This window comes from Cupressus sempervirens, chromosome 3 (genome assembly GCF_028749045.1).
Source record: "Cupressus sempervirens isolate cs-2001-9-10 chromosome 3, ASM2874904v1, whole genome shotgun sequence".
NCBI lineage: Eukaryota > Viridiplantae > Streptophyta > Pinopsida > Cupressales > Cupressaceae > Cupressus > Cupressus sempervirens.
Window position 1 is genome coordinate 698,722,241 of NC_143120.1, and position 15,213 is coordinate 698,737,453.

Sequence of the window (15,213 nt, forward strand, 5' to 3'; positions counted from 1 at the left end):
CACTTTTTCCTTGCAGAGTAACAAGTAATTGGTGTTGTTGTTTCTACTAGTGTGAATTATGCAAAGTATCCAATTGTGTTTGATAAGAAACTCAGTGTCAATTCAGACGACATCCATTTCAAAGGAAGAAGACCTAATAAAGATAAGGCTCTTCAAGCCCTAAGGAAATCAAAAGCGTTCAAAATTCTAGAACCCTACACAGTTGAGAGAAGACAGAGTATGTAGAGTTTCCCCTAATAGTTGAGATCATGAACATAATCCAAATAGGCAGTTCGCGGAAAGTCTCATAGTATGAGTCAAGAATCTAATGATATGATACACTGCATATCATAAAAAGTGGAAAAAAAACCCCAAAAAAAACTTTAAAATACCATGTGATCGGAGCATGAAGGAGGTGGCAAGAACAAGAGCTAAAACAAAAGGGTGATGACATTCAAGAAAGCACAAATGGAAGTCTACAATCATAGCAATAAGTCGCAACAAAGTTTTATTACAATGTTCTACAATCAAACGCACCCGTCAATGATCTGTAGCAGACGTGCCCTTGCACCCTTTTCGATGGAGACCGGACATTTTTGCTTCCCTCGCACCAATGTTGATGGAGACCAGACTCGCAGCTTCCCTCGCACCAATGTTGATGGAGACCGGACTCGCAGCTTTGCCAAATGAAATGTGAATTACATTTTTGCCCTTTTTTTTTGTTTTATGCTGCCGTGTGTGTTGCAATTTCGACAAAACTAATTTGTCGCAATTGCGACCAACATGGGCATGTTATTAAAAAAAACAAAAAATTGCTTTATAACGTGACCAACCAACCCATTTAAAAAACTTGGTCGCAATTTTTGGTCGCAATTTAGGGTGAAATGCACTAGTGCCTTAATGTAGTTAGGGCACTTGTTGTCAAGCCACAACGTGAGCATGCGATTATTCATTCTGTTGTGAAGGAACATATAGAGACCAATACTCTAGGGACTATCAATGCTTTGAAGCAAACCCTCGTTCATTGTGCCAGTCCATTAGTTGAGAAGGAGCCTTCTTTGCATCATGATCACATGTGCACATCATGTGGATCCTTATGCACATTTGGCAGTCATGTTGGAGACAATATGGATGATGGGCTAGTCACTGATGAGTTCTTGAGTGACACTTTTGGCATTGACACATTGGTAAATTACAATTGTAATAAACTAATTTGATCACATTTCATATGTACAGTGAATGACTAATTAAATAGCATGTCTTGAAATTGTTCAAAATTCAGGGTAAGAGTGTTGATGGCCCTACTACAAATTCCTTGGCCCCATTTTACATCCTATTGATGAGTCAAAAGGTATGTATTGATTTAGTCATTTAAATTAATACACATATTTATTAAGTAATCATATGAAGGATTAACAAAAAAAATTATCCATGTGCATCAGTTCTCTACCAGATCATCAACATTCACAAGGGACTTTGAGCCTAGGCGTGATATGAGGTTTGTAGAGGTAAATTTGTTTCATGTTAATTTAATTCATTTGATTATATTTGTTTCATGTTTCATGTTACATGTAAATTGTATTATATGACATGCAATTGTTGACGTCTGAGACTCCTCATCTTTGCCAGTCCATCTATTGTGGAGTTGTTTCTGTGATGGCTAGTTGAGAGCCATTGACCAAGGTATGAAATAATTTTCTTAGTTTTTGTTGTTTTTTATAATAGTATTGAAATTTCAAATGTTATTTATAAGTGATTATAGGGTATGTGCAAGATCATGGTGTGCCAAAAAGTGGCGATGTGAAAAAAATAGAGTTTGAACATGTCTAAAAGTGCTTCAAAATCAGCTCTGACTTTTTTCCACCTATCCAGGTACCAAGCCTAGAAGGAAAGGCCAAGCCTTATCGGATATCCGATCTAATATCGGATATCTGATAATCATATGACATTATTATTATAGTATTATAATAATATAAAAACATTATATTATAATAGTATAATATATTATTTCATATTATATAATATAATATAATAATTATTATTATTATTATATTATAATCGTATAATATTATACTATAATAATAATATTATAATATATAGTAATGTAATATAATATATATATATATATATAATAATAATAATAATAATAAAGTATAATATATTATAAACTATAATAATATAATATAATATAATATAATAATAATATAATAATATAATATAATATTTAATATTATAATATATATTAATGTAATATATTATATATAAAATATAATATAAAAATATATAAAATATAATATAATATAATATTTCAAAGCTATCTGTTATATGTTATCTATGTTATATCTTATATATAAAATATAAGATATGCGGGCGATCAGATATCTGATATCTGTAACATTGCATATTAAAAAAAGACTAGACCCGCTGGCCCTTATTTCTCACATTTTGTGGACCAATATTAGCACGCAATTGGATATCAGATATAAGATTGGATATCGGATATTACGGTTTTTTTTTGGTTTTTTAATCTAAATTTTATAGATATTAGCATGATTTTGTTTGTTTTAGTTGAATCTAGGGTTTTTTTGAAATAAAAGGTTAAAATTAAGGTTTTTTTTTAAATATATATTATGTTTTACAATTCAATAGGAATGGCTGATCAGAATGATGACACTGAGACAGGGAATAATATTCTTCGTAACTCCCCACCAAACAATCCAGTATCCCCACAAAACCATCCACCAAACAATCCTCTACCCCCTCAAAACCCTCCTCGAATCGAGGATTTGATAAATGAAAATCTCATTGAGTTGAGAGGTTTGCATAGAACATATAATAATGTACCCGCATTGGCTCCTATGTTATCCGCATTAAACACCATAGTGGATAACATTGAAACCCTTACAAACCAACAAAATGCCACTCTTCATTGGCGTTATCAAATGCACGAGATGTTTGATGATGGTTTGGATTATGATGAGGTTGCGGCCCTCAACATAAGCAAAGACAATTTGGCCAGCCTTTTTGCGAACCCAAAAATGGGTTTACCAGTTGACCCAAAAAAATCTAAACTATCAATTAAATGGTGCACAAATGATGCCATATGTACAAACTTTTGGAATCGTTGGTGGATGGTCTTTGATATCCCTCCACATGGCAATTTAGACATACCATTTTATTTCCTTAGAAAATTATATGCTAAATTTGTGTTGAAACTTAAAGTGAACTATTGGAGCATGAAGCCCAACATGGGCTTAGGACTAGGAGCTCCTCAGGATAGACCCTCTTCCCAGTGGAAGAAAGCTGGCACTTTTGTCCCCCTCACTGATATCTCCCCTCCTCCTCGAGTGTAGCATCCAGATATTATGATAGAGGCTAGCTCTCAGACTATCAGAGTCATTCATAGGCTGAGTAGCCTAATGATATCTTAGGCTAGGTCAATCCTGCCTCCTCATGTTGATGATGCTAGTGCTAGTTCATCATCGGCTAGCTCATCACACATTTGTGTGCCTCACACTTGCATTACGTGCAAGAATATTTGCTTGGGTCCCATAGGTGATCTTCTTGAGTATCATTTTGTATTAGACAAGGATACACCAGACACACACACAGAGGTTACAGACCCTGATGCGAGAGAGGAGGGGAATGTAGAGGCATGGACTCCTTCGATGTCGGTAGGTGTATATATATATTTTTATAACATATGTGATTTAAAGTTAATTTTTATAATAGGGTAATTTTAATTTTTAAGCCATATTGACTTTTATATGTATGTGATCTTCATTCACGTTTAGTTGATGACCAAGGAGGAGCTCAGATAGATTGATGATGCCACGCTCTTGGCCATTTCATTTGGCCTTGAGACATCTATGGTACATTATGTTGTGTTCGCATTTTTTTTTCTATTTGATATTGTAGCATATATGGTTGTTAATCTTTCTTTTATCTTGCAAGTAGCACCTGTCCCAGAGGGACAAAGTGCGGAGGGTGAGCCAGCATGCATTGACAAAGGAAAGGTAATTAGGCACTTTCTATTTGATTAAATATCGATGCATTCTTGTAAAATGTTTGTGGTAATCCCATTTAATTACATTCTTTATTGTATATAGGTTGTCGCTACTGGTGATGAGCCTGTATAGATTCTGCATCGTAGACCATCAGGGATTTCCATTCGCATTGAGAGCCCCATTGTATGTATAAGTATCATTTATTTTTTATTATCCTTATCTTCATAAATAAATTCAAAACTGATTTCCGTGATATTAACAACTACTATTTTGTATCTCATAGTGGACTCCTAGTGCACATGAGTTCCGACAGGAGAGTTATGTAGATTTGATGACGCGACCACTCACTCCTGAGGAGGAGCCTACAATAGTAAGTTGTAGTTTGAATTCATGATTAAATATGTTATAAATTTAGCATGCTATGAATTATAATGTTATAGTTTAAATTGTAGATTCATCTAACAAAGGTATTTGAACATATACAGCCCACAATCAGAGAGGTACTAGCGTTGCCGAGGGCATACGAGAGGACTCCTAGTTGGCGCAGGAGGTCGATGAGAGAGGTATTTATTATGACATTTTGATAGTATTAATCTCTATTACAAAAAAGATCATTATGCATTTGAGTAATTCAATGTTAGATATGTAGAATCATATAAATTTAGTAGTCTAACTTTGGGTTTTCCTTTTTTGTTTATGTAGGAGGCATCTAATCCACCTAGTGCAACGAAGAGGCTGCATTTTGATCATCCACCAGCACCCTAGGATAGTATAGTTGTCATAGGATGCATCATGAGACATTTTGAGATGGCATATGCCACATTGCATACAGAAACATTGATATTATACACATTCTGATGGCATGATCAGCCACATTTTGTATATGCGTCTATGTATTTTTGTATATATTTGAGTACTTTGTCTATGGATACATGATCTTTGATATATATTTGTGTAAAATTTTGTCTATGGATACATGTATTTTGATATATATTTTTGTCATTTATGTGCACAATGATATACATATTAACTTAGTATCTAGTATTGTTCAATTTATCGTGGATCATTTGTATTGTTCATGTTTATGGAATATCATTAATTTTGATTATGTTTGTTATATTCGATTCAAATGCAATAATTTTTTAATAACATTTTAACAACCTTTATTATCAAATTTGGATGCAATGTATAATTTGAAGAGCTATCATGACATAAACACACTTGTTAATCTCCTACACAAGGTTCAAATAACCCCAAATCTGATTTTAAAATCCACCTTCAACCTTGAAAGTAACTCTTGGCTTCAAATCTAATCTCAACACAGTTAAGGACTCCACTCCTCAACCATGGATTCTCTCCCCAACCACCAAGTCATTCATAGATTCATAATCTTTGATAACTAGCACTTCACTTTGTTACTATCCTCATACTACAACTTTTCAATTTCAACATAACTTCAAAATATCCCAACTTAAGAGACTTGATTGGATAGTTCATCGATAGCCCTCATAAGCTCTCAGTTATTTTAAGCCTCGGCATCACCGTCCTATAGCATTCAACGGTTTATTGATAGCCCTCACGAGCTCTGAGTTATGACCCTCAAAATATTGACCTCAAAATGCACTTAGAGCACCTTGGAGACTCCTCAGTATGGGGTGGCCGCGGATGATGGATGGTCTCTGTGGCCAAAAAAAGGGTGTCACTAAGGTTCACCTACCCACCCAGAGCTAATGGCACTGACAATTCGATGCCAAGATCAGCAGTTTCAAAGTTACGTTGTGGTGCACCTATGAACTAAGGCACACTGCGAGTTTTGGCATCGAGCAAGATCGTTGTGCCGAATCCAAATGGAATGTGATCTCTCAAAAACGAGATAGATTATTTTAGGTCTTAGCATCATCGTCCTATAGCATTCAACAGTTCATCGATAGCCCTCACGAGGTCTGAGTTATGACCATCGAAAGATCGACCTCGAAATGCACTTAGAGCACCTTGGAGACTCCTCGGTACGGGGTGGTCGCAAATGATGGATGGTCTCCGTGGCTGGAACAAGGGTGTGACTAGGGTTCACCCACCCATTCGGAGCTAATGGCACTAACAATTCAATGCCAAGATCAACGGTTTCAAAGTTACGTTGTGGTGCACCTATGAACTGAGGCACACTACAAGTTTTGGCATTGAGTGAGATCGATGTGCAGAATCCAAAAGGAATGTGATATCTCAAAAATGAGATAGGTTATTTTAGGCCTCAGTATCACTGTCTTGTAGCATTTGACAATTCATCGATAGCCCTCATGACCTTTGAGTTATGACCCTCGAAAGATCGACCTCGAAATGCACTTAGAGCACCTTGGAGACTCCTCGGTACGGGGTGGCCGCAAATGATGGATGGTCTTCGTAGCTAGAACAAGGGTGTGACTAGGGTTCACCCGCCCATCCAGAGCTAATGGCATTGATGATTTGATGCCAAGATTAGCGGTTTCAAAGTTACGTTGTGGTGCACCTATGAACTGAGGCACACTGCGAGTTTTGGCATTGAGCGAGATCGTTGTGCTGAATCCAAATAGAATGTGATCTCTCAAAAATAAAATAGGTTATTTTAGGCCTCAGTATCACCATCTTGTAGCATTTGATAGTTCATTGATAGCCCTCACGAGCTTCGAGTTATGACCCTTGAAAGATTGACCTCAAAATGCACTTAAAGCACCTTCGAGTCATAGGTTGATTTATGACCCCCTTTGACACATTACATGACGACATATGTTCCTAGGGGTCCTAGGACCCCTAGGGACATATTAGAATTGTTAATATGGGTCAAAGGGGGTCATAGGGTGATCTATGACCCCCCACAACCCATTAAATGACAACATATGTCCCTAGGGGTCTTAGGACCCTTAGGGACATATTAAAATTGTTCATATGGGTCAAAGGGGGTCATAGGTTGACCTATCACCCCCTCTGACCCATTACATGATGACATATGTCCTTAGGACCCCTACAGACATATGAGAATCACTCTTATTATACATATTAATATGTATGTTATTAATATATATATAATAATGTAATATTTTTATTAAATATAATATGTATTATATATTATTATATTAATATGTATGTTATTAATATATATAATAATGTAATATTTATATGTTATTAATATATATATTATTATATTAATATGTATGTTATTAAGATATATGTATATTATTAATATATATGAGTCAACAGGGGTCATAGGTTGACTTATGACCCCCTTTGACCTATTACATGACGACATATGTCCCTAGGGTTCCTAGGACCCCTAGGGACATATTAGAATCGTTCATATGGGTCGAAGGGGTTCATAGGTTGACCTATGAACCCCTTCGACCATTACATGATGACATATGTCCCTAGGTATTAATAACATTCATATTAATATAATAATATATATTAATAACATATATATATTACGTTATTATATTTAATAAAAATAATACATTATTATACATATATTATATTAAATGAAAATATTACGTTATTATATATATATATATATATATATATTAATAACATACATATTAATATAATAATATATAATACATATTATATATATATTATGTTATTATATTTAGTAAAAATAATAATAATATAAATTATATTTATAGATTATAATAAGAATAACGTAATATATTATTATATATTAATAGATTATATCTTATATCTTTACATTACATTAGTGTGTGTGTGTGTGTGTGTGTGTACATCTTTACATTGTAATATAACTAAAATAATTTATAAATCATAAGCTATAACTCTTAAATCTGGCTTTCCCTCCAAAATGGGTTGGCATTTCAAATTTCTCACAAAATTCATCGAGCCATATCGGATATTTGATTTGAAATCAGATATCTGATTAGGCTTGGTATATACCAACCCTTCTCGGTCAACCCAAAACACGTGTTTGAAGAGGGTTTTAGTGATACTCAGACTTCAGGTAGTCGTTTGACAATGTTATTTTGATCAAAATTGAATGAAACAAAAAAGGTTCTTTAATATCGCTCTCGAGATTCCATCAATATAATTTCTATCAAATTCTAAGTTTGATAAGTATTTATTAGTTAATTATCAATGAAGATTATTGTAAAGTGTTGATTGACATACTGATTGAAAAATAGCTATAACTTTCAAACGGTATAACATTTTTTAAATCTAAAAGTTGTGTCACATTCTATGTTTCGCCTAGTATAAGAAAAATAAAATAAAATTTGGTAAAATTTCCTATTAGTTAAGGTGGTCAGACACGGAACTTTTTTTTTTGAAAAAAATTTGGTAAAAAATTCATATTTAATTATTTATTTGGAATAAAAATATCAAAATATATGTGTCACATCCGGGCATGAGTCTACTTTTCATATCTATAATTATATTAAAAAAATATTATCATTTGATTTTGATTAAGGTGGTCAGACATACACCTACTTTTTATTTTTGCCCTGAAATTTTCATAGTACTGCATTAAAATTCAAACTTTTGACCAATCAATTATTTTTTTCTCCTGATAAGGCCTAGTAGTTTAGAAACTACATTCAATTTTCTACAGATTATTTTCTTACAACTTTTTGATATAAAGTCCATAACCAATTTAAAATTATGTGTTGACATAACCTTGATTTGCTGGTTTTTCACTGCCACTTAAGGCCATAGTTTGGTTGACCATGATTCTGCACATACCCTATATTGATTGAATTGTTGTAGGGCCTTATTACACCTGATAGTCTGTGAGACTTTGAGGTGGACGTACAAAGTGACTATTTGATGGTGGTAAGAAAATAATTAATTTTGTGTGTACATATATTTTATTTCAATGTATAATAATTATTGATTCATATCTACTTTGTTTGTATTAGCTCCAGTTAGAGAAGAGCTTAAACAAGAGGATGAGCGAGCATGTGAGGAAGACCCCATCATCCCCATCATCTCTCTCCACACAACGATTGAAGACCTCTAAGGATTTGTTTGCTTCCCCTTGTGGGAAGAAGAAGATATATGGATAGACACACATGCATAGGCATTAGTGGACATATATTTTGGATTTTATGTTAGTGGACATATTCAACATACATTTGATGTATGTATGACATTGTATATTTGATGAATGGCATATATTTGATGCATGACACTAAATTAGAATTATGACATTATTGGTTAATATATGATATGTTTGTTCATGTATGACATTATTGGTTATCATAATATATTATATGTTTGTTCATGTATGATATTATTGGTTATCATGATATATTATATGTTTGTTCATGTATGACATTATTGGTTATCATAATATATTATATGTTTGTTCATGTATAACATTATTGGTTGTCAAGCCAATAGTGGCATGTTGTGATGGTTAAGTTGTTGAGTTGTTATCCTTGCCATCAAGGTTCAAATCTCACAGGGATGAGGTCCCTCGTTTGTGGCCTCACTGGTTCATAGCTCCAGGCCAAAGCGTTTACCCCCCCCCCCCCCTTTTTTTTTTCTTTTTTTTTTTAAATATATTATTGGTTATCATAATATATTATATGTTTGTTCATGTATGACATTATTGGTTATCATAATATAAGTCTTGTTTTTCTTGTTTACATTTTAAGTACATTTCATGTATTTTATTTTAATGTAATTTGCATCCAAAATGATGCAGAGTGCTCACACCAGAAGCTAGTGGATTCCCAATAAGAATAATTTTAAGGAAAACTACCTTTCCCACCTTACTAAATGTCTTCAAAGACTCTTTCCAAGTTGGTTACAACATTGAGCAAACTTCTACCCAACTTCACAAAACTGCTTGATCACTTTCCCTATTCAAGACTTGGGAAGCAAAAAGGGAAAAATTAGAAAATTCAAGAAATGGATCATAATCAACTTCTTGCTTCAAACTAACACCTTAGACACTTCAAGGAACACCTAACAACTATCTCACAAACTTCATTCTATCATCTATTCCATCCTTCCAAGAGATTCTTCAAAATCCTATGAGTGAAAACAATCTTCCAACATCTTATGACTGTAATTTCTTTGCAACAACAAGCAATTTTCTGATTTTTGTCCAACTCTTCACAAAGGGAAGTGATTATGTTTCAAACCCATGAAATGGCTATTAAGAAAACCAAGAAGATTCTTAACATCTTCCACTAACTCCATTCAGTGATAACATGCAGCTAAAGTGGTGTTTCATTCTAAAAATATATGAGTTTTTTGTTCTAAATAGGAAGTAATGATATTTGACAATAACTCAATGATCCTATCTACAAGTTTAACATGAGCAGTGATTCCTTAAGAACTTAATAATCACCAACACCTTATGCCTCTTCTAACTTCATAGAGGGTATTTTCATCATTTGACATCCATTCCAATTGATTATCAGTTGGTTTGATCGGTGACAAGGTTAATTTCAATGTTTTCCAAAAATTGCTAAAATTGCCAAAAAGTTGTCAGCAAATTTTATTGCGAAGTACAATTTTTGCACTAACTCTTCCTAGAACTTAACCAAGTAGTTTTTGGTAACACATAGGACCTATATAAGGTGTAATGACTCTCAAAAAACTTATTGAGCCAATTTATTAACAAAACAACAAAAAAGAAAAAATCCTTAGGACTAAGGCAACTTGGGTTTATAGGTGACCTCAAGTTCATTGACCTTACAAACAAGGATTGTACCTTATTACCATAAAAAATTAACATGTTTAAAATGAGGTTTATGATCACCCCTTTACCTTCTATCATAAGTCTCCATCATTACATGAGATGACATATCTAGTTGCCACCTAGGTGCCCTACACCACTAGTTTTAGCATCACCCGAGATAGGATCACAAAATCAAAATAGAATCCAATCTCCAAAAGAGAGAGAGGTTATTGTAGGTTTCAAAAACATGATCTTGTAGCACCTAGAATGACATTCATACCTCACACGAGCTATGCGATATGCCCCGTCAAAGATTGTTACCTTATGGCATTAGTGGCTCTTAGGGTCAATTCAGCTTGGCATGCTCGAGAATGTTTGAGCACTCAACAGGATAGGAAAAGCTTGGGGATAGGGTCTATCTGGCCACCTAGAGCAAATGAAATAGATAGTTCAATCCCACAACAAATGGTGAGAGAGATTCTGCAGTTGGAAACTTTGTACTAGCCAACACTACAAGTTTCAACATCACTCGAGATGGGTTCGCAAAATCAAAATGGAATCGGATCTCCAAAAAGTGAGAGAGGTTATTTTAGGTATCCACAACATGGTCCTATAGCACCCAAATTTGCATCCATACCTTGCACAAGCTCTAAGATATGCCCCATCAAAGATCACTACCCTATGGCATTTAGTGACTCTTAGGGTCGATTTGATTCGGCGTGCCTAAGAATGTTTGAGTGCTCAATGAGATAGGAGGAGTTTGGAACTAGGATTTACCCAACCACCTAGAGCTAACAGAATAGATAGTTTGATCCCACAACTAACTGTGAGAGAAATTCATCAGTTGGCAACTTTGTATTGGCCAACACTACAAGTTTTAGCATCACCTAAGATGGGGTCACAAAATCCAAATGGAATTGGATCTCCAAAAATGCAAATCTGACTGGAAAACTTCTAAACTTTGAAAATATGTTTCCCATGCTCATATACCTGAGCATGGATAGTTAAAACTTCCCAAACTTTCATTTGCAACTTTTTGAGCAACATTGCAACTTTAAAGCAATTTTTGCTCTTTACACATTTAGGTCAAATGAGTCCATCTAGGGCTATTCTAGGACCCTCGTTAAGATTCTTAGGACCTATTAGGTAACCAAATACCTTATTTTCCTATGAATATTCAAAGGCGATGAATAAGCAATTAGCTACCGGCTACAGATATTTCAAAGACATTGAAAATAATATATATTACTCTTTCAAGTCAAATGAGGTACCGATTCTAAAAATAAGATTGAAATGATTCCCATTAGTGGCATGGCCAAAAACTACTTTTTCAATATAGTGAGTAACAGTTGGCCTGACTCCCCATGCCTTCTCATTCTTATGGAGGAAAGCTTAATATACAGAGGAATTGCAGCTACATCTATTAAATATACAGAGGAAGATATAGAAAACCTGCTTAATAGAGAGATTAATCTGAGAGAAAGGGACCTTTCAAAAGAAAATGCTTATCTTGGTGCCATCCAAGGTATGCCAATTACTTAGGATGAAGAGAAAAAACCTACAACTAGTGGGAAAGAGTGCATATGTACATAGACACGAATTTTTTAGATAGAGAAGTAACAAGTGCTATAGAATTATCAACAGAGAAATGTGAAGTAAAGCCTCAAACTAGCTCATTAGTAGGGAAAGAATCTTGTCACACACTTCATTCTAGCACCATAGATGTTTCAATTAGAAATGCCTATTCATTAATGGTCTTGCATTTACAAGACTTGGGAAGCCAGGATACTCAAGTTGGGCATGATCCCTCAAAGTTCTCATCAAAATATGTTAATGATCTTAACAGAATAACAAAAAGCTCATTGCCACTTTTATATGGAGACTTGAGTTTAAATGGAGATTGCCAATTCCCAAACATGTCCCAGTCAAGTAGATGACCAAGATGTTGCTTGAGTAAAGGGGATACTAGTTTATTCAGGTATCTTTATGATCTCACTTGCATTCAATTACTATTTTTTGAGTGGCTAGCCAGCTGCTTCGGTGTGGGATTTCTATAATATATAATGTCCTCATACAAGTACATGCCATTTTTTGTAAACATTTTCTATTGTAAAGGATAATCTGGTTCATATATATATCTAGTTCTTAATTGGCTGACTATTATGAATGACTTATTGTCTTTGGTTTGGAAAAATCTTTGTTGTATACAATACTCAATATTGGTATTCCTTTCTAGTTTCTATTTGTTAATGTTCATATATGCATATATATCCTTCAATGATGTTCCTTTTCTTTATTGGATGCACTTGTTTCAGATTCTCAAAATGACTATTTATTACCTATTGGAGGGTTGTGTCTCTTCGGCATCTCATGAAAAGTAGTGTCTCTTCTATGCATCCCCTACTCTCTCTCTCTCTCTCTCTCTCTCTCTCTCTCTCTCTCTCTCTCTCTCTCTCTAATGAACCAACTGGATATGCTCTACATTTTAATGTTTCAAGTATTGCCTTGTGCTCCGACTTGTGAACCTTTCAAAGAGTCTTATTATGTGGTTTTCCACCATATTTTATCAAGTGGAAATTTGATTTGACAACAAGGTTTGAATAATGAAGAATCTTCCTCTCTGTTTGCCAATCCTCGAATAACCACAAGTTAGGGCTCTTCATAGAATATTGTCTAAGCCATGTGTCAGTTACAATCACTGTACTGATATGGTACTCTAAACCTTCACCATCTATAACCGAGTGATCCAATTTTTGTTTGGCCTAGACACAATGACACAAATAATAATATGTCCCTTCTTCATTGTCTTCAAGTGCAATAACAACAAAAACATGGCTTGTAGTGATAAATGTACAAAATGCGGTCATTAATTCAAAAAATACTTAGGTAAAAGTTATAAAGTTAGAAATTGAAATTAGAAATATATATATATATATATATATATATATATATATATATATATATATATATATATATATATATATATATATATATATATATATATATATATTACCAGGTTGCACTAAATCAGACAAGTGGTCAAAGTGAATGGATAAATCCATCTCTACCATTTCTAGTGCTTGTGAGGGATGATAGGTGTCAATTGGGTCCAAAACCCGTATATCCCATTTGTCCATTCGTTCAGTCAACTCACACTCATCCCAATTTTCCTTTCCACACAATGGATAATAAAAATGTAATTTTTTGTGTGTGGATACTCCATGAACCTACATTAGAGCTTCTAAAAGAGTGCAACTAATTTGATCCTATTAGTGTGCAACAATCCTCATATGGTGTAATGTCAGTATTATCTATCAACCAAAAATATCTATGAACTGTAGACTCACCTTCCTTACCTGGACCCATTGTAGTGTTACACCACTAGACAATAGATTTTGCATTTATCAATATTGCTCCATCTTTGTACTTTAGCTTTTCACGAGCTAAGGCTCTTTTGATGTTCTACCATTTCTAGTGTTTGTGAGGGATGGGGTTTCAATTGGGTCCAAAACCCATATATCCCATTTGTCCACCCATTCAGTCGACTCACACTCATCCCAATTTTCCTCTACACGTGATGGATAATAGCATGTCATTTTTCGTGTGTGGATACTCCATGAACCTGCATTAGAGCTTCTAAAAGAGTGCAACTCACTTGATCCTATTTGTGTGCAACAATTCTCATATGGTGCAATGTTAGTATTATCTATCAACCAAAAATATCTCCGAACTGTAGACTCACCTTCCTTACCTAGACCCATTGTAGTGTTACACCACTGGACAATAGATTTTGCACTTGTCAATATTGTTCCATCTTTGTACTTTAGTTCTTCACGAGTTAAGGCTCTTTTGATGCATAACCATCGTGCTCTCCCTTTCCATGACCAACCTCTATAAAATTTCACATATATTGAATTTTAGACAACCTATTCATCCTGCTCAACCAATAGGACATCCATGCATTCTTGAATTGAGATGCACAGTTGTCTGAAAAAATAATGTGTTGATGATATGGTATTCCCCCGTCAACGAAATCTCCATAATATAGTTGAAAAAAACCACGTACAAACTCTATAGAATGTAATCAATCATCATTGATGTAAAAATGGTACTCCCTTAAAATCTTTCTATCATCCTTTGTACTTATAGGTGAATGCATGAATGTTATGTGAACAAATATGGAAACCTGTTGAGAAGTATAATACTTTGTTTGCACCTCATTTTGTGATTGTAGTGTGTAGTTTTCTGCAAAGTCTACAAAAAAATAATGGTATCCAGTGGAAATGTATCCTTGCACAACTTAAATTGCAAATCCAGTCATCGAGCTCTATGTGTATGCCTTGCATACAAGTAAATAATCTTTTCACAAAAAATCTTAATGAACTCATATGTATTGGAATCTTCTCAATGAATAAATCACATATTTTACCCTATTTCCCATCTTTTAGATCATATGTTACTATTTTATATTTTTTGTAATCTACTATTTCATTTCCAATTGCATGTGTACTATCCATATGTTCACAAGTTGATAAAAGTTGCAAAGAACCACAAAATAAG

At 34.1% G+C, this 15,213-nt stretch overlaps 1 protein-coding gene across 1 annotated transcript in view; it reads right to left on the reverse strand.

The window, feature by feature from the left end:
* Positions 1–15,213, reverse strand: part of LOC149568661 (membrane-associated progesterone-binding protein 4-like) — a 158,174-nt gene that overhangs the window by 2,587 nt on the left and 140,374 nt on the right. The window lies entirely within an intron of this gene.